General features: G+C 40.1%; 1 protein-coding gene across 1 annotated transcript in view; it reads left to right on the forward strand.

Moving 5' to 3' along the window:
- The window catches only part of lingo3b (leucine rich repeat and Ig domain containing 3b), a 45,353-nt gene that overhangs the window by 9,469 nt on the left and 9,578 nt on the right, over nucleotides 1-26,306 (forward strand). The gene's annotated exons all lie outside the window — the stretch shown is intronic.

Consider the following 26,306-nt stretch of genomic DNA (forward strand, 5'->3'; position numbering starts at 1 on the left):
GAAGGCAACATGGGGCTCAGTGTCTTGCCCAAGGACACTTCGACATGTGGGAATTGAACGACCAACTTTCCGAATGGCAGATGAGTCCTCCTAAACTACAGCCACCCCAGTGACTGCAGATGAGGAGCTGACATAAGCTGTGTTTCCATGGACCACATTTAATTAAATTTATAGTCAAATAAGAATAAAGAGGACTCACAACACATCAATCCGATAAGACTGATTGAGCCAAGTTAACCAGAATAAGATCAAGTGGGAGGGTGTAAAACGTTTGATAATCTGATAAAAAGAAAAATGTCACCACGTATATATACTACCAATCAAAAGTTTGGCCACAACCACTCATTCAAAATGTACGGAAAAGTGTGTCCAAACTTTTGGCTCTTACTCTACTTAAACTGATTGTTTCTCTCTGATTGGGATCAATTGTTCCTGACTGATTCTTCTGAATGTGCTCAAACCCCAAACCCTGTAAGGTGAGGGGATGAGTTTCTGAGAGGGAGAAACAAGGTGGCAGCAAAACTTAACAGATCTATGGCTGCCACTTCCTTTGTTGGAGAAGAGTCTTAGTGGAGTTAAGGGTTGTTGAACATCTTTATTTGATATTCTTGGAGTGCTCTACACCAGTAAATTCATTGAGGACAATTCTCTGAGTTACATCCCCAGACTCCCAGACGTAGCAGAGTGAGCTGAGCTGTGAAAGGTCCACTTTCACTCTTCGCTTGTTTATAGACAGCAGGAAAAGTTGGCCCCTGTGTTTTCTATCCTTTCTAGTTCCTATTTTCTTTCTTCCTTTGTTATATTTTCTGCAGGTTTCTCTTTATTTAGCGTCCATGTAAACACTTGTGTTTGAATCTTATCATCAAGATCATTTCTATCAGATTGATGAAATAACTGTTCATGTAAGCAGTAAGCCTTGTGATTTTGATTACTTCCTACTTTAGTCTTTGGTTTAGTTTGTGACCGTTTGTCTTAACTTGTATCATGTGGAGTAATTTACAAGAAAGTTACACTCGGCAACCCATTGCTTGGAGTTTCGATTGACTGGCCAATTGCCAACTTCTTGGCCCATGCAAGAAAGATACCCATTGGCTATTATGCAGAAGCCTTGATATTGTGTAAAACAAACTCAGCAATGAGCTAGCAGGAGTTTCACAAGTATTTTAATGGAAACTTAACAAAAATCTAAATTTACTGGGACTCAGGGCATTGCACGCTTCCTTGGTTGCAGTAAAAAGTAAAAAAAATGATGATATATCTCATGTCTTATCAAATTCCTGGATGGGACGAATGTTAAAATATTTCACTCTGCCTCTGTTCACACCCCATTTGTTGACCAGACCTTTCTGTGTGGAGTTTGCATGTTCTACCTGTGTATGTGTGGGTTCTTTCCAGGTACTCCAGCTTCCTCCCACTGTCCAAAAACATGCATGTCTAAATTGTCCCTAGGAGTGAGTGTGAGCATGTGTGTGGTTTTTTGTCTCGTTTGTCTCTATGTGGCCCTGTGATGGACTGGCAACCTGTCCAGGGTGTAGCCCACCTCTTCCCCGATGACTGGTGGGATAGGCTCCAGCCCCCCCTGCGACCCAACCGACGGATTAAGCGGGTATAGAAAATGGATGGATGGACAATATATCTGACTCACACCCCCCCTTTTCCCAATTAGTACCGTAATTCAGTCCCTGGGTTTTCATACCACATCAACCTGTCAAAGGTTGGTTTCCCTCATTGTTCCCCCGAATGTTGTGCAATTTCTTCGTTGTTCTTTTAGTGTCTACCTCCCTGTGAGACAAATTTGCTCTTCAAAAAAAAAACTAAGTCTGTTGGAGTATGTCTGTTTTGTTTTTTTAAAGATTGTGACCATGTAGGCTTGTTGATATGGAATAAAAACATTTCATATCAATATCTGTAATCTGTAGCACTGAAACTAAACCTATACAAAAAAATCCTTGTACTTTATTGGGTAAAGTAGAAAGTAGACATTTTTGAGGGAAATCATTCCTTGTCCAGACTGAGGAACTAATGACAGATTGTAAAACTCCTTGAGGGAACTTTTACAATGCTGGGCCATATAGAGCTGACTTTAATTGAATATCAACTGATTAATGATGGGGAAAATTCACCCCCACTATACACTTTCACTAATTAAAAGTTCTTTTAGTCGTCTTTTAAAATGGATACATGTAGTTGCAGCATGAATTTGTTTGCGTCTCCTTGAGCTAAAGAGAAAATTTGAAGTTCAATATTAACAAATGCAAAGATTTCTGCTGTATAAATTTAATTCTCAATAATCATTCCTCACTACTGTGAGAGCACTTTGTTCAGATACATTCAGACAGATTTTCTGTACATTCCTTTAGCGATGACCCCTTGTTCTTCACAAACACACATACACACACACACACATACATTTCCCTCTAAGGGAGCACAGATTCAGTCATTACTTCTGCATCACTGCTACACAAACAGGCATGAAGAGGCCTGAGGATTATTCTACATTGACGTGCACATGCACGCACCCAAAGCAATGCACACATGCATTCATGTAGTCTCTCTCCCTGCAGGACTGGAGGCATGTGGAAGTCACTCAGGAATGCCAGCACATATGTGTCGCTTTGAACTTAATACGTGTCACTTATAACTAAGAGGCCAAGAGTTTAGTTAGAGCTCGAAATGTACACAGTAATTGTTAGATTCTTGTAAAGCTAAAGGTTAGCTTCCTCTTCTAAATGAAATGCATCTCCGCTTGGCTTTTCCTCACATTCATATAACAACACCGCCGCGAATCATGCGCTCCATTGCGTGTTGAACCCAGCTTTAAATTTGTCTGAGATTTGTTTCCTTGGAGCAAGGCAGTCGGGGTATTTTTACACGATTTGATAATAAATGCCAGACAAGAGAGGCTGCTTTCAGAGAATGTCTATCTCGAATCAAAAGGTAAAACCAAGACTAAACAAATTATCATAATGCTCATTTGCATTCAGTGATATTAAGTAAATCCAAATGAATGTATGGATGTTCTTCGTCAGCTCATGTTCTTGCAAGACAGACTGTTTGGTGCAATGATGCTCATGACTCACTGTGTTTCAGTGGGGCTGTTAAAGTGCCTTGTCTGTTTACAGAGGACACAAGCCTGTGGCGAGTTGCTTCTCTTTTTATTTGCCTCGCTAAATCTTTTTGTCTGTAAATGACCTTTTTGTCTGTAAATTATAACTATTGTATCAGCCAGACAACAAAACATCCTTTTTTCCAGCAACTGTTTCCTGGGGAAAAAAAGTGTCCCTGAGAAAAGAAAAGGCAGTAATAGGATACTTACACACCTGCCAGGCTCTGGAAGTGCTAGTATTTTCTTCAAAGCTGTTTGTCTTTTTAAAGTCATCATTGTGGCATCTGTACAGTAATTCCTTCTGAACCCAACAATATATTAACAGAGCAATGCTAACGCTGTATTCCTCTGCACTTAGAAAATATGTGGATGTGGAAATGTGAAAATGTGGAAGATCACTTTGGAACTTTCAGAAATTATGGAACATCCATTATAACAATGGTGAGATTTTGTTGTTTCTACTGACTTTTTATTATTGTGGGTACGTGCAGGTACGTGCAGGTACATGCAATCTGCTATTCTTAACTTGTTATAAAGAAAATACAGCAATTTTCACACTATCATTTATCCATAATGTGCTGCTTCTTGTATGCTACAGACATCCATTCCCAGCACCCCCCTGCTTGCATTTTTTAGCCTGAAGAGTGCATCTCCAGCAGAAAGCCTCCTGCTGTGATCTGTTTGTGTGAGCACCAACTGCGAAAAAAAGACTGGATCAAATTGTCCATTCTTTCTCCTAAATAAAAATGGCAAAACATAAATGAAAGGAGTAACATAAACATACAGAGCTGCAAATATGTATGGTGCAGCAGGTGTTGCATGACTCTTTGTAGATAAAGAATCCCATTAGCCTTTGCTTTCCTTCAGTCCATTAAGAATAGCATTGCTTGGCAGTCATTCTGATAATGTTTTCTACTGGCATTCCAAAAAAATCCCATGAATGGAGAATCTCTTCCTTCACAGACTCCCTCCTCTTGCCAGTATTATGGAACACCTGTCCGCCCTCAGCACGACAACTATCACAACCATTCCAAGTGCAAAAATTAAAATGTGGTTTTTTTTTTGCAGTGGATAATAATGGAATCGTAGTGAATTGCATAGTGCATAGCAGAGTAAATAAGCCTGCATGATACATTTAAACAATCCCGTCCTTGAATTTTGCTCTCTGAAAGGGAAACTCATCAGGGCCAGATACTGAAAACATTGTGACTGTGCCTTTCAGGTGCCAACTTACGTCTACATGTCTTTGATGAATACGTACATTTCAACACCAAAACATTGCGGCAGGCGCAAAGCCATAGTAAAACTTGGCCTTAGACTTAAGCCTGGAAAGATGGATTCCCTCAAGATCCTAATGCCACAAATCCTGCCTGGGAAGGTGAATTCTTTTTTGACAGAAAATTCAGTCCAGTTGGATTTCTGTACTGAAGACAAAGACAGATGCTTTTAACTTCAAAAAGTTTTTGAAAACTTTCCAAACAACCCTAATCCAGCAGTTTTTGCTGGGGTACGTTACAGTCTAAAACAACTGTGAAATTGTGGTACTTGAATGTTGTATAACCCCCCTTTTGATATCCAGACCAAAGAATATTGTGTTATACAGTATCATAATGTGGTAATCAAACATTAGCTTCTTGATGGTCTTTCTCCTTCCTATATTTTCCTTGCTGGCTGTCTGCTTCCTCAGTTGAGCTTGGGTAACAGTCCACGTCTGCTCTGATATTGTGTGAATGGGTTTTTACAGAGAGACTGGTTTTATATATTTGTCTCCAAAGCCTTGACATCCTTTTCAATTTCTTAAGACTCATTAAGTTTCATTCTCCCTCTGCTGCTTCCTGTTTGACTCGTGTTTTACACTCCATGGCACTTAGAATCTGTCCTAAACCCTGAACTGTCTGTGCCCTGCCTTCCGTCCCTGCCCGCTTCTTTCTCCTTTTAAAGATCGAGTCATGAATTTATTATGTGAATCAAAATAGAGCAATGACTCTTCATCCCTTTTCCTGCATGTCATTGGTCTAGAATAAATAATTCAGATACTGTGGTTGAAATTAGGATCAGGGAGAAAAAGGGAATTATTTTGAAGCCGCGCTATTCAGGCTATTTTGAAACGGCGAGCTGTCACCACTTCTCCTGCAGCGCTCACGCTTCCCTCTCCTTTTCTCCTTGCTGCCTCTCATTCCTCCCACCAGTTCACTCACTATCACATGAAGATAGAACAGATTCTTTCTCTTTCGTCCTTGGGAAGGACTGCATACTAAGCTGACAGGAAGGGACTGGAGTTGGTTTGTGTTCACATTTGATGTGTCTTTGTGGCTGTTTTGACAACATGTTTGTGTGTCTTCCAGCATTAATCCTGTGGGCTGTTCGTCAGTATGTAAATTGTGGTCATGAATGTGTTGCAGAGTTGTGCTGCATAACTTTGATGGTGTAACATGCAACAGACTGTTTATTTCCCCATATTTTTACCCCCAGAGACCGCCATTGATCTCTTTACAGCGCACTTACATCTTGCAGTTTAACACGCATGACATGTTTGGTGTTTAAGGTAACAGTATTGACTGCCCTGAAATGGATCCCAAAATGTTGCACTTTGAATTTTCCAATATTTTATGAAGAGGAATTCACAGGGGAGATGCTAAAATACTCGCTTGCTTAAACATCAGACGACCTGTTTAATTTGCCAAATGGTGCAGTGAGCACCCGGCAGAGAGTCTGATAATCCTGCAATCACCTCCACATCCATACATGATTCTCACATGGCTTTGTATGCGCATAAGGTCGATCTTGTTCTCGGCTACACACATAGATGCAGACACACACATAGATGATTGTTCTTGGCCTCCTGGGAACATCATTAAAACTTTTCAACCATGACCTCGCCAAGAGGCAAAGAGGGAGCGATAAGCTTTAGAGGCAGCAAAAATGAGGGATGGAAAGGGTCCTTGAATTTTAACTGGATGCTCCATGGGGAGGACTCGAATCATCTCTGTGTGTCTTCGGAGCCAGAATCCCACAGCTTCCTTTAGGAGCTCAAGGACCCTGATGGCTTGAGTATTCTCTCAGGGAAGCTTCTCTCTCATCATTCTCACTATAGCTGCTTTTTGGGAGAAAAAATCATTCAATTAATCATCAATATGGAACTTCTGTAATCCTTTTTTAGCATTGGATAATTACATTCAGTCTTCAGAGCAGAAGATGTACCAGAGGATAAATGTCTCAATCAGTACTGTGATCAGGGCTCCAGCAACATCATTCCTCCAGTAATGTGTGTTTTATTGGAAAATTCCTGCAGTATATGCATTTCTCCAAACATATCACACAAACAGAGCCACAGAACAGCTGACCTGCAAAAGCTTTTAACTTGTTCAAATTCATTAAAAAGGGATATTCAAGACAAGTGCAGGCGACATTGTTCCCAAACATGACATTCAAAATGCTCAGCCATGTTGGCAAGAGGCAGGAGAAGTCGCCCGTGAGCCAAATTATAGCTGCAACAGGAAAATATCAGAGCTGTCCTCTGCAAGGTATCCAACTCATATCAAGTGTTCCTTCCTGGCGAGAAACTGTAACAAGATGTTGTGTTCTGTTTCTTTATGCTTGCCAGGTAAAAGGTTCATGGGCCTGTAATCTGTTCAAGAGAAATGGTTGATCATTTAACTACACACAATCCTCTTTATTAGCGAAAGTCAGCATTAAATACGGTAACCTGAGATCAGGTTAATTTCCAAGACACATTTCCAAAAGAAAGTCTAACAAAAAAAAAAACAGTATGTTATTATGAAGATTGGTTCAATCATTTTGTATGTATTGACTTAATGAATTGATTCATTCAGCAGATGTTCTGGGGGAAAAGTCACAGAGAACAAGAATAATACATGTTGGTCTAATTGGTTGACTGTAACATACTGTAATGAAATAGGACACAGCAGACAGTTGTACATAACCATTTGTACGGATGAGCCAAAGCATTTGGAATTTGTCCAAAAAAACATATTGCGTTTATTATTTCTTTTGTACATAAGTAACTAGATTAAGTTGCTCAAGTAGCCTTGAGAATTTCAGTTCTAATTTGACTTTGTACAAAACGCATAAAAAAAAATAACTGAGGAAAACTCATCAAATATGGATTAGAAGGATTTAAAGTGATGAAAAGAGTTGAAATCTGATTCTGGACAATTTCATCACAACTGGGAATTTCCATCTGGAGGAAATTAGAAGCAGCTATTGATGGAATTTTTCAGGATGTCGTCATTTCTGCCCCTGTCATAGTAATTTTGGGTAAAGCTCAATGTTGATATGGCAGAAGGAACATATAAGAGATTAATTTTGTTCCTAATCTCTGTCTTTGATAAATTGCAAGCGTACACAAATGCAAGTGTTTGCTGGTTTGAAGCTCCCCAAATGCATGTATCCCACTTTTTCTGGATTGACAATATGACAAAAACACCTATCAGGGGGAAGGATTGGTTTTATGCATGGAATTAGTCAATATACTTTCAAGCTACAGATTGCAAGACTGACCTAAGTTTAGAATTAATTTATATAAGGTCTAAATGATAGAATTGCATACAATGGTATGCAGGTAGGTTGCCATCTCACAATTTTTAACCCTGGATTGCAACATTGCTATGTTTTGGACATGTGGAAAAATGTACCTTACACAAGTTTTCTTGTGAGACTGAACTGAATTATGAGTAATATTTTAGGCCAAAATTGTACAAGTAAGATTGTAAATCAATTTATTGTCAATATCAATCAATCAATCTTTATTTATATAGCGCATTTCATACCACAGGCAACTCAATGTGGTTTATGTGTGTGTGTTGTGTCAACATATGCATGCAGGGGCAGACATGAAAAGGCACACAGGTTGACACACTACCTTGACTTCCGACAGTCAGCTGTTAATCAAATCAACCTTGAGCTCTCTCCAAAGCCATGAACCCACTTCTTGTCCACATCTCTGTCTTCCTGTATTTTTTCATTTTTACTTCTCCAGCATCTCTTATTTGTTCCACTGCTTTTATGCTTTTATGACCTTTCCAGGAACTTCCTCCTATTTGACCCCCCTCCTTCCTTTCCTTTTCATCATCCTAACAATGAACTGGTTCTTTTCGCTACCTTGCTCGAGCGTTTACAAAAATCTCACAGCCATATGTGTGGCAGCTAGAAGTGTGTTTGTGGGTGCATTTGGGAATTTGCATATTTTCCTGTGAGATCTCCAGTGAAAAAACGGTCCAGGAAGTGGGCTGATCAGCTAATGTTCCATGAAGCACTGTGGATTTATACACAAGACTGCTTTGTACAAACACGCATACGTCTCTGTCTTTCTGTCTCATACACACACATGTGCTCTGTTGCAGCTGTACAACCACAAGCCCAACAGCTTTGTCAGTTCTCAGGGATTGTCAGACTTGTTTTGTCAGCGCAGAGGATTCAGTTTTTCTCCTCCACATCCCCTGCTTTCTTTTATTACACATCTGTATGCTTGTCACTCTCCGTATTCTCTCCCCACCTAACATCACCTATTCCTGTTTTTCTTTAACCTTCACCTCTATTTCACCGTCTTCCTCGCCCCCATATTTCCGTTCTTTCATCCCCACATCAGAAGCAGTGGTGACAGCTCCTATTGGTTGTGCCGGCAGAATCACAGAAACGGCCAGCCAATAAGCTTTTCGGCTAAAAGGGTCACTGTTATCCATGAAGCAGCGCAATTACTCTGCTGTCTACATCACTGCCATGTATGAATATGCAATGCTTTCCCCATCCTTGCACAATTCCACTGTGCATGAACAGCGCTGTTGGGTGTATGGTTTATTTACAAAACCTTGGCTAAGAGGGAAAGGTAGGTTTTCATATGTAGGGGGATCCTAGCAATAATTCATTTGTAAATTTGATTTCCTGTTTTCATTTTTCAAAAATGCAGATTGAAAACAGAAGGAGAGCATGTAGAGTTGAAAAGGAATTGAACACAGATTTACATCGGTTAATGCATTCAGGTCAAATCTATGAACATATTCATCAAAGATTCTCTCAATGTGAATCCAGCACCATGCTGCTCTTCAAAGACTGCGGAAAGAAAGCTGTCACTTTCCTCCCCTCCCCCGTCTTTCCCTTTCCAACTTGTTCCTGTTCTTGCTGTTTACTTGTCACACAGACTGTTATGTACTGTTAGCAGTCAGTCAGGTTGTTCTTGGCTTTACGAATGACACATTTTCTTTATTTCTTTTTGAGAAAATGTGACCTTTTCACTTGACATTGAGAGGTTTAAAATAATAAATTGCTCCATGCCTGTTGAAGCAACATCATGATTTCTGGGCCTCTCATGTGGCATGTGTCTGAGCATCAACCCTAATTTGCATCATTAGATTCTCTCAGCTGTGAGATAGATTTGACCTTCCTCTATCATTAATGATAGAGTGGGACAGTGTACCTCTTATCTCCCTCCTGCCTGCTCTTTTCCTCATCTTTTATCCATCACCTCTTTCCTGTCCTCCATGTCCACCATCTCTTCTCCCTTCGGTTAGTTTTCATCTCACCTTTTCCTGGACCCATCATTATTTGCGGTGGCATATCAAGGACACGTCAGCTATCTTAGTTTTAAATTCCCCGTCTGGTTTTAGCTTATCTAACGAGCAAGAGAATTGAATCATTTCTTTTCGTCTTATAACAAAGCTATGATAATACAGCCCACAGACACTCCAAAACACTCACACTCACACACTGAGCTGCACAAAGTGGAAATGGGGCTCTTGCCTTTCAGGTGAGACGTCCCCAGGGAAATGCTTTCCTTCACAGAAGTCAGCCGACTATTATCAAAATCTTCCGCTGCTCTTTTTGCATCGAGAAGAAGACGTGATTTCCCTTCCCAATGACCAACCTTTGGATCACCCCCCCCATTTTCTTACATGGAAGCTCATTAGCCTTTAGAAAGGAAATTACACCAAAAATGAACTCCCTTCATATCCCGTCCAGAGCCCAGAAATGAGTGCGGTGATAATAGTCTTCCATTTGTACGAAAGGAGTTTTATCCTAAGAAGAAGAGTAGGTAGAGCGCTGCTGGTATCCCTCAAAATCAACTGGTGCTCTTGGAGGGTGCAATGTTCAACAAAGAGAGAGGAAAAAATCCTTGGTCCAGGCACTTCAGTTGATTTAAAAAGTCCAAAGCAATCTTTATTAAGTGGGCTAGTACATTAAAAATCACCAACGCGTATCGGCTCTAAGGCCTTCATCAGGGTGTGTGTTACAGAGGCAAACAGGTATCTAATTATATGATTGCCCTCAGGTGTAGTACCTGTAGGCCTACTCCAAGCCACAAGGGGCAGTGGTAAGCACCACAGTATGGCAACATGGCAGATATTTAACCACATAAGCCTACATACACCGTTCCTGGAATAGAATATTTACTTACAAAAGACAGAGGAAGGATTTAGGCATAGACTACAATTTGCTCTCTCCATAAAAAAACACTACACAGAGTGATAAGATATATCCCATAGATCAATACTAAATCATTACTATTGGCTCAATTAATCAAAAAGTATGTTGTATGCAGCAAACACATTATTACATCAATATAAAATCCAAAACATTTATAAGAAAGGAAACAGGTCAAAGTCCTCATTCGGCCGACTATTATCAAAATCTTCCGCTGCTCTTTTGGCGTCGAGAAGAAGATGTGATTTCCCTTCCCAATGACCAACCTTTGGATCACCCCCCCCCCCATTTTCTTACATGGAAGCTCATTAGCCTTTAGAAAGGAAATTACACCAAAAATGAACTCCTTCATATCCTGTCCAGAGTCCAGAAATGATGAGTGCGGTGATAATAGTCTTCCGTTTGTACGAAAGGAGTTTTATCCTCTTTCGTAACAATGCACGACCTCATTTATCTGGGCAAGTCACAGTATACTGCACTGACTGATAAGTACTCTGTGTAAACGTCTGGAAACTCATCAAATAAAGCTGGTGGCGGTGATCAAGCTTTTTGGAAGCTTGTTTGGGATATTGAATGAGTCATTTCATAACAGTATTAAGGCCGCAGAGTCCCATAGGGCAAGGCTAATTCAAGGCTGTTCAGTCGCTTGTCATGGTCGCTGTCACTCAAAATGATTGGTGTCTGCATGCAGTGCGGTCAAGTCTGAATAAATAATTTTATCTCAACTATTTTTAAGTCTTTCTCTCAAAGTTGCTGTTTTGCTATTAGTGTGATAATCTCTGCCTTTGCTGGTTAATTACACCCCAGGATAAACAATTGCCACACTAAATGCTTTTCCTCAATACACTTTTAAAAAAAGCCATGTAAACACAGGCTTATTCACGTGCACATAGCCACAAATCGTGCAGCTATATGCCGTTTCAGCAATGCACATACCAGGCTTAATGACTTGTGTCTGGCATGTGTCCAAACCTCTGATCTGCAGCGCGAGCAATGGATAAAAGAGAAGAAAAAAAGCCCCTACAATGGTTCACATGCAGCACTGTATCACACAGACTGGCACGCGTACCATTTAAATACATCACAGCGATTCTGCACAGATCTGATCCCAGAAGAAACAGGTGATTTTATGCATCTGTCAGCACAGAGAAATGGGCTGTGTCTGAACTCCAGCCTGCTCGCTAATGAGGCATCATCCCATCCTGTATAACAGGACTACATTTAGTCACATAGCTGCTGAATGCTGCGCTAAAACTGTGCAGGAAAGAAAAATCTCTCATTCTTGCACTTTACCTTGTTCATAAGCCAAGTCAAATTTCTATTGTCTTGTGAAAAGAAAGCTGTGACTTTGTTTCAGACTTACATGTTCTGAAAGCTTGTCTATATTCTTTGAGAGTATATTGGCTACCTGTAACATCAGTGTGTGGAATTTAAGCAGACCTACTGTAAGTTTAGTGAGAATGTAAACCAATCTGTTCCCCTTTTGGCCCTGGCATGCTACTAATGCCTGCTGAAAGGAGCTGAAATGACCTCTGCCCCTGAGATTTATGATGTGACCCCTGAATTTCCAGATCACTTCATTAGGAGTTGGAAGGGAAAATGTGATGTCACGCAGTAAAAATAGTGTATGTGAGTATATCATGACTGGATCTGAGTTGGGTAAATACTTTAAGACGTTACACCAGAGCAGAGATCATATGGTTCTTGGCAATCTAATAAGACAGACTCCTGGGCTGCCCTCTGTTGTTTGTTTACTTCACAATACTCTACAGTACGTATCTGCCTCCATGTCTATTTGCGTGTGCATTTGCATGTGCGTGAGAGCATGCTGTGTGTGTTATTTCATGTGTCTGTGCTCTCAGTATGCATTATCATGCACTCGTGTTTGAGCCAGAGAAAAGCAGGTCAAAACACCGCAGGGTCTGAGAATCATCAGACGAGCTTCAGCTAATTAAATGTGCCATGGCTTTGAGTATAACAAAAAGATCCATGTTCACTAAAAGTGAGTGCTTACAGAAATGCTCTTTGTTTCCAGAGAAGTACATTTCTGAAGAGGCTGGCTGGCCAGAATAACCATTAATCTCTTCTGTCCCAAAATCCACTGGAATGGATATTAAATATTTACTTGTCTCAGACATTTGCAATGCACCTGCATTTTAAATTTGGACTTTGTCCTTATTCTTTAAGCCTGTTTGTGGGTCTGAGCACCAAACCCATTTCTTATGAAAAAAAGCTTTATTACACTAGTTGCTTGAAACAGTAATGAGAACTACAGTATTTTCTCTACGTTTTAATCCCAACATTTACTGAGCAACACAAACAGTGTGGGAATGACAAACCCCACGTTTGTCGCAATGAAGCAAAACATCAGTCAGTACAGTCATGTAAAAGGGTGTAGGTTAATCATTTTTCATTAGTGTTTGTAGTGCAGAAGAATGAGCTTTAGCTATGTGAAATCGATGTATTATTAGAGTTAATTAACTGTTGACAATTGAAAAGTCTAGAATATTATCATTTCCTTGCTAAATTAATTGTGTCTTAAATTGGGTTTTAAATGTAATTCACTTTGAATATGTTTGATGTGGAGAACACATGATTTCATTGTGCAATCAGGTAGAATAGAATAGAAGAAATGGAAGATGATAGCATATGCCCACAGCAATTGTGCTCTAATGGCTTGTCTTTGCAAATGTTTAAGGAGACATAAGTTCTGCCCTTTTTCCACAAGCTGACACGATTTTCTGAAATTCTTATTGAAATGCCTGTCATACTTTGGTTATAAGTGTCCATGAGCTCCTCTTTACATTGGCCTGTTTAAGATCGTGGAGTGAAGTGCTCACCTCGTGCCACCTCTTTCTTCTGCAGGTTCAGCCTCTTTCGAGATTGTTAGTAGTCGACGCATTTTGATCGTATGAGAAAGCATTCGGTAAATAGCCTGCTGCCTGAGTGTAAGCTGCATACAGCAAACAGAGATCAGACGGGTAATGATTTCTCTGACAGGGCACAGTTCTGTCACACGTCATGAGTTGAACTGGTCCAGATAATTAAAATGTCGCATTGCAGAACATAATGACCAGCCAACAGGTTCATACTCCAAAAATAACATTATAATTCCTCCACCAAATATCAGCTCCATATACCCTGGGTTTCACTGTTTCTCCATTTCCCCTGTTTTGTTTTTCAGTTATCAGATGCTAACGTTAAGAACATTGATTATAAGGACACATGATTATGGATATATATTATAAGTTTTACTGATGGTAGAAGTTCATTTTTGGACCGCCAGGTTTCGTATGGTGTGGCATTAACAAATTTCAACCAAATTGAAAACTAGGATACAAAACATGAGGTAGAATGTAAATAGAGCATTATTTATTTGTTTCTGAATTTAAGTGAACTTTAAAACTGTTGATGAAATATATTATTAAAGCACAGAAAAAGTGATTGTTTCCATCCCCTTAAAATCAGAAAGTTTCAGTTTCTTTTAGTTGTTTTTATAACAATTAATAGTAAATTGTAGTTTATTACTGACCTTATCTGCAGAAGATCCCAGTCTTCTTTAATACTTTAATTTGAGGGAAAGAAAAGAGAAAATGTTGCAAATTTCAACATTGGGAATTTGTTTTCATTACAGCAAATGCGTACTACTGTGTACAATAAAGTGAGTTCAACACAGACAGGCTTACTTTGTGTTAGCTTCTTTGAGGATTAGGCTGTATGAATTGAGAAGTGTGAAAAATCTTTACAGCAGAAACACAGTTGGAGCAAAAAAAAGTGTTAGTTGTTAAATGGGGATATCACACAAGTCACTGGCCAAATCAAAGTGTAATTCTACTTATTGAACATTCGTTGATTCACAAAACTAGATTCATTTATTTTTCTGGAGTGTGTTAGATCCAATACAAGCAGTAGGCTGTCATTGGCAAATCGTGACAGATATAAAAAATATAAATAAACTGTTCTGATTCACCAGCTGAATGCATGGTTCCCATAGTAACGCAATGCACAGCCTACATTTTGTTTAACTAAAAAAGTGGCAAATTTTCTTTGGAGGATTGAGAGGTTTGGATACTTAATGTGGGCTTTTCCTTCGGCTGGGATCCCACATCATGAGTTGTTAATTCAACACTGACTTCTGGTTAAAAGGGCTGATTGTTAGTCAAGATTAAAATCCATGGTGGGTCAAATACTTTATAGAATAAATACTGAAAATATGTCACCGAATCAATATTGTATTGTGTTTATACAGTAAAATAAAATTAGATCTTTATGTAAAGATGGTAAACTGATTTACTTTTAAGATGATGGTTGAGTAATGTTTTTGCCACTTTGGTTATTTGATTATTTAACGTCAGTCGTGCGCTTTAAATGGGGTTACACTGTGAGACATCGAATTTCATTGTCCTGCCTGTCAACATTTAAATGCTGTTTCAGTCCGAGTATGCTTTCTGGGCCAAGAATCAGTCAAAGTCTGTCACTTTTTCAGACAATTTAATCTGAAAGGATAAACTGCTCTGGAGCAGGTTATGAGTTCAGCCTAAGTTACCATGGTGATCTGGCCATGTTAAAAGAGAGCCACCTTCGTGACAATGAAAACTCTGAGTTTCAGCTCGATATAGCTCATTAAACTACTGGTCTTGCTTTGTGGTACACCTCTCTGAAGGTTAAACTAAAGACCTTAATCTTATATATGTACTTCTATTCAAGTTTTTGCCTCCTCTATGTGCTTAAACCCTTATGAGCCAGTTATAAATGGCTGTTGCAAAAGGCAACAGAGCAACAGATGGGACACAATAGGTTTACAGATGAATCCATAGACGTTTGTTCTACTTCTGAAAAGGACAAACAGCATTTGAAGTGACTCACTGAATGCTGCAGTGTTTTGTTTTTGTTTTCCCTTTTAATCCCACCATCCCTCTGTGTATATTTATCAGAACTGTCAGACCGGACAGTCTTCAGCTGTCAGATTACAGCTAGAGAGAGGAGACGCAAACAAAGGCAGAGGCAGAAAATTAGATGTAAAGAGTGTGTGTATAGGTTTACATGAAGGATTCCAGTTTGAGCTATTTTAGGTACACACAGAGAGGATTTTACATAAAGGCTGCTGTGAAAGGGGAGACACTGAGGTTATGAATACTTTCAACAATTTTTCTTAGTTTACAGCTGCCAAGTATTAACATAATCTGACTGGACAGGATCAGCTGCAACAAAATAGATGGTCATCACTGTCTTCGGGTGGATGGCTTATTAAAGCATCTGCATTGTTGTCTTTCAGGTCACATTTGCTGTGAGTACAGAGTGAATAATTACAGCAGAGAAAACTGATGCACCAATACAATCACTTCAGAGGATTGAAACATGCCCACACACCATCACTCACACACATAGACACGTTATTGGTGTTTGTCACAGATTTTATGATCTGGACTGCACCACACTGTTTCTCATGATGACAAAGAGTAAAACAACAAAGCCAGTACTGAGTGGGAGCAAAATGAAGCAAGGAACCAAGTAAGACAAAACATCAAAAGACTAGAGCACAAAAATCCTGCATGTTCTCTGTCACATATTTGTGTAGAAACAGTTGGATAAATGGAGTATGCAACAGATACTGACTTGGCTGGAGAGAACAGAGCTGCAGAGGCATTTGAAACTGCTGAAAAAGAGTACTTCTGTGTCTTATTATTGAAAGAAAATCTTGCATACTCATAAAAGTCAAAATATCAAATGAAAGGAGTAAAAGTTGATGTGTCAATAAAAGCTAAATGTGACAAGTACAAAGGACGCGGACCAATTATGACATACAATCCCAATTCTATAAGAGCTGGATCATTGTGGATGGGGCAAATAAAAACTTTGCATTAGCAAATGCAATGACAACATTTAAAAGGGTTAAACAGATAAATGACATTCATTCATTCATTCATTCATTCACTCATTCATTTTCCATGTCCATTTTATCCTAATGGAGTGATGACCTGTTCAGGGTGGAGAGGTTACAGCCCCTCTGTGATCCAGAACTGGATTAAGTAGATATAGAAAACGGATGGACGATTCTACTCCTAAAGTGTAAACTTTCCTTCACCCTATTATTTTTTTGTTCAAGTTCTGGTACAAACATGCTCATCTTAGCCCTTATGGATAGAGCCATTTAAGGAATTTGAAACAGTACATTTTCACCAGGCTCTGAACTGTTAAGCTCTTGAAAATCTAAGTCTAGCAAGAATAGGAAACCATTCAAACAAGAGAGCTCAATCCGTTTTGCGGCAATCTGCTGGGACAGCAACATCATGAGCCAGTGACTCAAAGAAACTTAACAAGCTGATAGAAGGGGCGGTCGGTGGCGAAGTGGGTTAAGCAGCCACCCCATGTACAGAGGCTTAGTCCTCGATGCAGCGGGCCTCGGTTCGACTCCCGCACCGAGCGGCCCTTTGCTGCGTGTCCTTCCTGTCTCTCTCACACTGTCATATCATTAAAGGCATAAAAAGCCTCAAAAAATACTTAAAAAAAAAAGCTGGCTCTGTGCTGGGGACTGCCTCTGGAGCTGAATGTGCAAAGAAGAATGCTGCACAAGTTGATGAGAACAATGGACAATACTGCCCACCCTCTACATAACATAGTGTTGATAAATACAACCCTTTTTAGTCAAGCTGTTCATCATTTCTTTAGCAGGCACATATGAGACATATGGTAGAGTTCTGTGGCTATCACTGCCCTCATGCTAGTATATTCTATAGATTATCTGCATGTGACAAAACACTTTGAGCACCTTCTGCTGCACTAGGTAAAACTGATACAGATTATAGTTATCAGTGTTACAGGATTTGTCAGTTCTACTCCTGCTGTGCCAACACCCCTTATTGAAGTCTCAGTGTTGGTGGAATTCAAAGTAAAAACACAAGCGCGCACACACAGAGAAATGAAACGACCTTCTGGACCCGTCTCCTTTCTCATCCACTTAGCATTGTCTGTCTTCTGCCACACCAGCTCAGACAGCTCCTGTCTAAATTCAGGGGCATCTATAATGTGGGCACAAGAGCATTATGGCAGTTAATGGTTTATGGGGTGTGGTGTTTGTTGAAGAAATCATTTTAGCTTTGGAAGATATTGTCTCTTTACAATCAAGCTGGAAATTTTTTTTAAATTTATTCTCCTGTGGGATTTTTACCTAAGCTTGTTTAAACTTTGTTGTGTTGTTGCCTGTGCGGCAATCAGGCATTGCTCTAGTGTACTGAGCATGTTCAGTTTCAATGTAATTTCTGCAGAGTTTGATGCAGTTAAACAAATGTGGCCAATGTTTTGCTTATGTAATTTGTGCCACATTTTGCTTTGCTTCTTGGGAAAGACATACACATACATCAGCACAGAGAAATCCTGAAGATTGGTGATTTTTTTGGGGGGGGTAACTCTGGTTCACAGGGTAAAGTAATAGTAGGAGCCTTTTTTGTGAGTCATAATGCGTCCTGACATTGTGTGAAAAATCATACAAGTGGAGGAGATGGTCATCGGTAAAGGGGCAATGGTTCCCCCAAAGGATGATCAGTGAGGGAATATGTGCTGTATGCCTCACTGAGTTAGAATCTCATGTTGTCAGAAGTATATCAGACTTTAGATATGTTATGGCAAGTCATCTCTGGATTGTGTTCACGAGTGATGGCAAGCTGGAGCAAGAGATGGACAGACGGATTGGGGCTTCATCAGTAGTTATGAGGGTGCTGCCGCGTTTTGTTGTGGTAAAGAAGATTTCAATTTACTGGTCCATCTTTGTTCCAACCTTCACCTATGTCCACGAGATCTGGGTTGTGGCCAAAAGAATGAGTACAGATACAAGCAGCTGAAATGGCAGACCTATAATTAGGGATGGGAATTGATAAAATTTTTACGATTCCAATTCCATTTTCGATTCTGCTTAAAGGTGATAGTGAAAGGTTGAATGGGGCATTAATCCTTGTTCTGTGATTTGATATGTAGCCCAAAAAAAATTGGTTGGGTCTGTAATGGCTCAGAACCTCCCTAAAAGGCTTTCTGAAACAGCTATGTTGCTATGCTGGGTTTAGAATGCGTCGTTTGCCCTTATTGGCGTCGTTTCAGAGCTTATCTGGCAACCTCATTATGAAATGCAGGTAGGTGTTGGCGCTATTTGGTTGCCGTTGCTTGATTGGCTGCCCTTGCTCTCACTGAAAAGAAAGCTCATTCCCTTTAGATGAACAAGCCAGAGCTAACGTGCAATTCTTACAACAGGAATATGGCATAACACACATTTAAAACAAAATAAAATGTGATACTTACAGGCTGTACTGATTGCTGGGGTTGATTTTGTTGCAAAGTCAGAACTGACCGTGCAAGGTTTGTGAAACTGTACTCCGTGAAATGCGCAGAGCAAAGGAAAAGTCGGTGGTTGTATGTACTGGGGATGCTGTTAAAAATAAATAAAGCCATTGATCGCGAACATTGCTTTCCGGGGGAAGAATATTTAACGATCGTAATCCGCTTTCACAGTCTTGGAAGGCACACCTGTTTCTGTTTCTTGCCGAAGGGGCGTGTCTGAAAGGGGGTGGCTGTGGATTTGGGTGTGGGGGGGTGATTGCGCCAAAAGATACGTCACTTAATGCTCAAACACGGATTTGCCCATTTTCTGGCGGCAATCAAAATAAGGGTGAGTACTTGAAACAGAGGTTCTGACACTTGCTGGCACTTCGTGTGTACTCCCCACATCGGGGAGACTCAGAACTAACACCAAAAACATGAAAAAGATGATTTTGATTCTCTATCACCTTTAACGATTCGGTTCTTTATCGGTTCCCTTATCGATTCTCATTTGGAGAAAAAGGACAACAAACCGGTCGATTAGCATTAACTTTGTTTAGTTTAGAAGTAACACGAGTCATGACCTTACAAACCCAACAATGGTGAGGTCCACATTGGTCTATCATGGCCTGGGTAATTTAACTCTTCCCTGCTCTGGTGAAAGGAGAAGCTGGAGGTAGACGTGAACTGGGGGTAGTACCACCAGCCTCTGGCTCTGAGCCAGTCAGGCTCTGTCTCCCATGATTTCATCTAAATGTAATGCATGAGAAGGCATTCATTTAACGTTAACCATTACTAACAGCAGGTTTTACAATAATGGTGCTAACATGATAGGCAGTGTTAGTTAGTTACCTGCAGTGTTAGCCGAGGACATGCTAATGTTGCTAACGTTGCTGGGTACAGATTCACCAACGTTAGTCCGGAGCAGATCGAAAACGCGACATTCATTCATAGTTATTGCACGTTGGTAGTATTTCCTCCCTTTGGTGAAATATTCACTTTACAAGTTGCCCTGTTGTCGTCTTTTTTAGGGATGTGCAACCAAACTTTTGAGCGTTTGTACCGCTTGGGCGCCATGTTTATTGTTGACTGCTGGCTGCACTGGACTCGCCACGTAACGTTGCGTGGTGACGTAATTTGCGCCCACTGGAATCTATAAGGGAATCGTTTGCAAAATTGCCAAACGATTCCAAGGAATTGAAACACTGGGAACCGGTTCTCAACAAGAACCGGTTTTCGATTCCCATCCCTACCTAGAATGCACTGGAGGGAATATATATCCTTTCTGGCCTAGGAATGGCTTGGGCTCAACCAGGAGAAGCTGGAGAATGTTGCTGGACAGAGAGATGTCTGGCTTTCCCTCCTGGACCTGTTGCCTCCACGATCCGACTTCAGATAAGCTGAGGACAATACATGGATGGATGGATATGATACTCTGTATCCTCAGCTCAGCAGTCCATCTACTCAGTTTGCATGCATGCTGGGAGTGTGGAAGTGCATATGTTTAGATTACAATTCTGAATGCTTTAAAGTTCTGCTTGTTACAAGATGAAGAGTTACAAATCGATTGTAACAAATTGTGACAAATTGTTAGAAGTCTCCAGAGATTTAAGGTGTAAGGTCTGTCATTTTCACCAGGCGTCAGCCTGATATCACTGGATTGTGGAGTTTTTGCCTCAAGGTCACAGGTACAGGGGTGAGGGAATACCAAATTAAGGATCAATTGAGATCTATTCACTCAGATTATATTCGGAGGTGGTCTGAACTTGTATAGCTACAAACCTTTAGCAGTATGAACTCAAATGTGTCCTACCCTGTAAGGTCGAATGTTTAATTGATAAGCTTCATGTTGGTGAAAGACAACAAACCATTCATTTTGTATAAATCTGTTTGTTTGACAAAAGAAGTGGAATAACTTTAAGTCATCCTCATAACAGTTCATGGTATAATCTACAATTGTTTCAGCTTTTTGAGTTCGCTTTGAAGACGGTCACGCACTCATTAACAAGCTTGTGGGTAGTTTTATGGAGATCCTCACCAGCCAAAGGGGGAACAAGTGAAAAGTTATCATAAACCCCAAAATCACTATAACTTCTCTAATGAAGACACAGAATGCATGACTGAAGTAAGCCAGAACTTCTATTTAAGTAGAAAAATGGGAAAAGAACTTTTAGCAGATTGCTCAAACCGTCCCCTGGTGTGCATTTGTTTTAGGACTCCAACAAATGAAAACTATATCAGTGATACGGAAATCAAACTGATTTTTTTAAGCATTTATGATATCCCATTATCAAATTTTAAATGATTTTTTTCTTAAATGCAGTGAACTCTTTTCGCAAATGAGATTATTTCTGCCCACACTTCAGACCTGAAACCTAACATGGTCCCAGTCAAAATGTGACTTCAGACATTATATTTAGCAGTACGTTGTCCAGTGAGACATTGCTACAACAGTCAAGTCAAAGGTTTGTGTTTATGGCTCCAATCAGCTGAAGGTCAAACCAAGCAGTGTCAGTCTCAATCAGTCTCAATCAGTCCCCTATCCCTGCCTCAGTGACTCAGAGTTCTGAGATCAGGGAGAAGATGCAGTTCTTGTAGGATTACATGAAACCAAGAGCGGTATCAGAGGTATTGCCTCTCCTTGCTAACTCAAATGACGATAGTGTTCTTCACACTGAATGCTGCAGTCAGCTGAAATGATGTCAACTTGAAAAATGTGCTTTTGTGACAGTTACATAGCTGTCGTCTGCCATTGTGTGTTGCTGTAATGACTGCCATGATGTAGAAAAATGACCGAAACCTTTTAAATTTTGACCCAGTGCTCGTGTTCTGTGTTTTCTTCTTCTCCCGGTGTTCTGTTGTTCCGCTTTTATCATTTAGACTACAGCCGTGTTCCCCCACTGGCATTGCGCGGATCGTCGCTGTGGGGGTTCTTCTCTCAGATTCTCCTCCAGGGGCATCCCCCATGTTGTTTTACCTCTAATTACATTGTGATGGCGGGTTTCCTTTGTTATAATCAAGAGTTTACGTTCTGGTGTTGCTTTCAGTTTTTCCCCTTCTCTGTCTAAAAAAGAAAGACTTGATTTTTCAAACTTCTGTTTACTTGTAGATCATAGTAATGTGTCAAACTAATTTTGTTAGGCTTAATCAAATCCCTGTCATAAAACCAACCAAAAGTTGTTTTCATCAAAACTGTCCTCTGCCGTGACATTTCTTTCCTCTCCCCGACACGGCGCTGCACGGTTTCTAAGCTATATTCCGCGTTTGACTCGGGCTTAAGAGGTAGTGACTAAGCACAGATCTAATATTGGACTTAAAGCTACTTAGCAACAGAAAGTACAGACTGTCAGCTTTCCTGTGGGAAAAAAAAACTGTCAAGTTTGCACATTAAAATATTTGTAACAGTAAAAAGCTTTCTGAAATAACCTGCTGACTGCTTGGCTGCTCTGACATCACAAAGTAAAACAGTGATTGCTTGAGAGGTTTTTATTGAGTGATTTTGTGTCATATTGTGTTCCTGTGTGTGCACCTGTGTCCATGTGTGAGAACAAAAAAAAAGGAAAGAAGCAATGAAAGCTGAGGACGAGGGGACACTAAAGAAGGGATATTGGATTGAGGAGATCTGCGCTCTGCTGGCCAAATATAATGAATTATAAAGGCTACCAGTCAATATGCATGACCCATTTACGATCAGCCACATCGACACACTAATACATAACGGACACTAACCACATCCTTTTTTTCCCTGCAGTTATTTCGTGGGAGTTCTCTCTTGATAACATTGTGATCTTAATCAGACTAGCCTGACAGCAGCAGGTAAAACAAACAGTGTGCAAAAAACATCTGGCTGTGGCCATATGTGTTGAGCCTGTGCGGGCTGCTCATACATGTATGATTGGGCAGGGATGTTGCTCCCCCACATCTGTTCATTAAATAAGCTAACGAAAATGCAGCTATTTTTAGCTTTTGGGCTGATCTATCCTCTATTCTTCTTCCTATCTCCACCAGGACAGCTGGCCTGTGGCACACTCTGCCTTCCTCACTGTCTGGATAGTTGTTGGATTTGCCCCTGATGTTTCCTTAACATCTGGCAGTTGCTAATTTACAGTCTATAGTGCAAAAATGGAGCTGCTAGTGAAAAAGACAAAGATGTAAGACTGACGCTGGGTTCTTTAACTCAGAAGAAGAAAATGGAGGGAGTCAGATCCACAAGAGGGGACAGGCTACTCATGAAACAACCAGCTGCAATAATAGTAGTTGTGAGTAGTGAGAGAAAAGAAGTGTACTCATTCGCCTGCTCAGTGGGTGATTTATAGACCCCTCTGGGTCCATGTGTTTGATGGTGTGTGTATATGTGTGTGTGTGTGCGTGTGCAAGTGTGTGCGTGTGTATGTGTCTAAAGAATTTCTTCCTGTCCTCAAGACAAGCAGTGAGAATCTTGTCTGCCTTGACGATGTCAGCTCACTGATTCGTGCTGTAACTCTGCCACTGACCCATATGACTCTCTGAGGAGAATGGGAATGGGTTACATCCATCACTCTGGCTAAGTGGAGGGTAGAGGTGCACAAACCTACACACAAAAACTCCAAACACTGAGCAGCCACAACATTAAAACCACTGACAGGTGTGTAATATTATCGTTTGACGGAGTACCTTCTGCTGGAAAAGCCTCGGGTACTGGCATTCATGTTAATGTTATTGTGACATGTATCATCTCTACACACCTAAACATTATACTTCCCACAAGTCAATGACTGCCAGCCTGAGTATCCCTCCACCAATTTTCTAAATGTTGAAAAATAAAAGTAACAGATATTATTTTCTAAATTCAAGCTGCCTTAACTGAAGAGTATTTTTTCCCAAACAGTCAACTGTTTCAAAATTTGTCATGCTAGATGCTAGATAATTCACAACTGACCATGAACGAGAGACTAAATGTCAATATATTGTACTCTTTTGATGAGAGTGCGACAAGGACACAACAAGCCCAGGGTGTTAGTTGTGATGTTTATATATATATATATATATATACATATATATATATATATATATATGTACACATGTAGACAAATATATAATATAATATATATATTGTGTGTGTGTGTGTACTCCACACAGAAAGGCCCCAGCCAGGATTCAAAGCAGGAACCTTCTTGCTGTGAGGCAACAGTGCTAACCACCACACCACCATGCAGCCCACAGCATATTCAAAAACCAAATTATACTCTGTTTTTGCCTGCATGAACAAACACCCTATACAGATGTATTTGGATGGAGTACAGTGTCTTTTATCATAGGTAGTGTAATAACCAGTATAAAAAAGTAATAACCAACAAAAACAAACAGGGAACAATGGAAGCCTCCACCAAATACTATGACGATCTGTCTGCTAGTTTTCAAGATATTTGAATTAAAGATCATCTTTTCACTGGTGCACAAAAAGGACATTTATAATCAAAGTCAGGATTTATCATTTGGAGTCGATGCACATTATTATGCCAAATCTACCTCATACATAGATGCCAAAATATTTCACTGAATAGGTTAAACATTTGATCTGCAGCTGATCCAGAAAGAGAAAAAATAGTCACCAAAATCAGAACAGAAAGCTTAAAATAAATGCTCCAAACTTTTATCATCCAATCAGTAGCTTTTAATTCATTTCACTCTACAGTAACTTACAAGCAGCAGCCTCATGCCGTTGTTGGAGAAAATGTCAGGGTATCACCAAACTTAGTTAGATTCCTTCTCCATAAAGCATGAATATTTACAACACATTTTATGTAATCTAATAGTTGTTGAAATAATTCAGTTTAGACCAAAATTGTGAACAGCTCAAACACTGTTGTACTCCTAAAGATAAAACAAAGCCATCAAAAACAGGGCACGAGATCCCCAAATGGCATATCTGCTTGGTATCTGTTGGTAATGCTGTTTGAATTCAGCTTTAAAATGGCTCATTATAAGAACATCTGTACATAGTTGTTTTTTTCATCTCTCTCTTGTTCTTCTGGGCCCTTTTCCATGGAGATGCTGAGGTTTAATGCTCTGCTGTTGTGGTCATGGTGAGTAACTGCTGGTTGACAGTGCGAGGCTGAGTTGCTACTGAGAAGTGGGTCAGTTTTTGCAGCAGTCTGCACAGCAGCCTTTCCTTGTCTGAGAACTGTCTCCAAGCAATAGGAAAGACTGAGGCTGATTTCAAGCAGATCCTCCACACAGGGAACACGTAAACAGATTGTATTTCATCCCGGTCAAAAATTAAGGGATCTTGAGGCGATGAAACCAAAATCTCAAGAGGGATTACGGCAGTTTGCTTGAGTGTGCTCATGTGTGAAAATATGTGAGTGATGGCATGTCTGCCATCGTTTAAATACAGCTTAAATCTTGCTTCATCCGCTTTGATCCCATTGATGCCAACGCATTAAAACCGTCAGATGTGATTATGATTTAAAGAGGCTGTTTTTATGGATCTAACTTGATAGTGAAAGGGACTTGAGGCAATGCCCGCAGCAAACTAAGAGACTCAGTGTGAATCAGCCTCTGAACACTACTCATTCAAACCAACCTAACCCATATATCATTAATCTGTTTGGCTCTGCCTTCCTCTACTGCCTGCATCAGAGTGCATTTTTACATGATACTCCCCAGTGCTGATAATATATTCTCTCATTTCCCCTCTAAAAAATGAATGAACAACCAAATCGTTAAGAGCTTAACATGAGGGGTTTCTGCTGTTTCTGCTGGGCAGGGTGTGTTTGAAATCAAAACACTTTCTTTCCTCCCCCCATACTTATCAATCAGTATTTTTTTTCAAGTATGAAAGTACTTTTACCACTTCCTGCAAAACTACATGGACATAGAGTTAGATTGCAGATCTGATGCCAGGTGCTCTTTGACTGTTTCCATGTTCAAAACAGTGCGTGGGCGAGATGACCGGTTGCCTGAAGAAATGTTAAAGCACAAGTGATTCATCTTATCTTTGCGCTTGAAGCACCAAAACAAGTTTTAATTCATACCCAGCAAACTTACACAAGCAACCATCAGCTCATACCTTCTCAAACACATAATATGATTTTACAGAGATGTTTTTCTCCTCTCATTTCACAGCATGCAATGTTTAAAGGCATAATGTGACTGTTGAGGACCTCAGCCTGTGTATTTACATGGTGATAATAAACTCATTGTGTTTGTCAAAATAGAGTAGACAGTCTGAGTGCTGCAAGGAGCGCAGAGGAGATGCAAGATGCACAAATTCAGCTGAAACAAGATGTCTCAGAGCAATCAGTGTTACTGTGAAGGGGTCTCACTTGTTTTAATGTATTTTAACGTTATCTCATGATATGTCTCACATTTCTACAGCTTTCACTGCAATATTACTGCGGGAGATGTACATAATTCACAACAATGTGATAGAATCCATCTTTCGTTTTCACTTCCTCCTCAATTATCAATTCTC

This window comes from Odontesthes bonariensis, chromosome 14, assembly GCF_027942865.1.
Source record: "Odontesthes bonariensis isolate fOdoBon6 chromosome 14, fOdoBon6.hap1, whole genome shotgun sequence".
NCBI classification, from domain to species: domain Eukaryota; kingdom Metazoa; phylum Chordata; class Actinopteri; order Atheriniformes; family Atherinopsidae; genus Odontesthes; species Odontesthes bonariensis.